Below are 307 nucleotides of genomic sequence, written 5' to 3' on the forward strand. Positions count from 1 at the left end.
TTTAACAGAAATTATGAGTTGAGAGAATAAACAATACCACACAAACTACTTCTTAATTTTATTTTTTAAACTTCTAAAGTGCTATCTGGAGATAAAATTGATTTTGGTCATAATAATTGAGGAAAAAGTTCAGATAGAAAACATTGAAACTATACAGCATGCTAGAAACACCCAGTACAGTGTTCCAAGGAAGACCTGCCCCATTTTTTTCTCTTATTATTACTCTACCATTTGAGCAAACAAGAACCAGGCTGGGGCACAAGTTCATAGATAGAGCTCTTAACAGTGAATGTTAAAAAAAAAGAAT

General features: G+C 31.9%; 1 protein-coding gene across 1 annotated transcript in view; it reads right to left on the reverse strand.

Moving 5' to 3' along the window:
* The window catches only part of LOC104548782 (oxidation resistance protein 1-like), a gene marked incomplete at its 3' end in the record, with an annotated part of 29,935 nt that overhangs the window by 22,728 nt on the left and 6,900 nt on the right, over positions 1–307 (reverse strand). The gene's annotated exons all lie outside the window — the stretch shown is intronic.

The sequence above is a fragment of the Mesitornis unicolor genome, unplaced genomic scaffold (assembly GCF_000695765.1).
Source record: "Mesitornis unicolor isolate BGI_N332 unplaced genomic scaffold, ASM69576v1 scaffold26961, whole genome shotgun sequence".
In the NCBI taxonomy this organism is placed as follows: Eukaryota; Metazoa; Chordata; class Aves; order Mesitornithiformes; family Mesitornithidae; genus Mesitornis; species Mesitornis unicolor.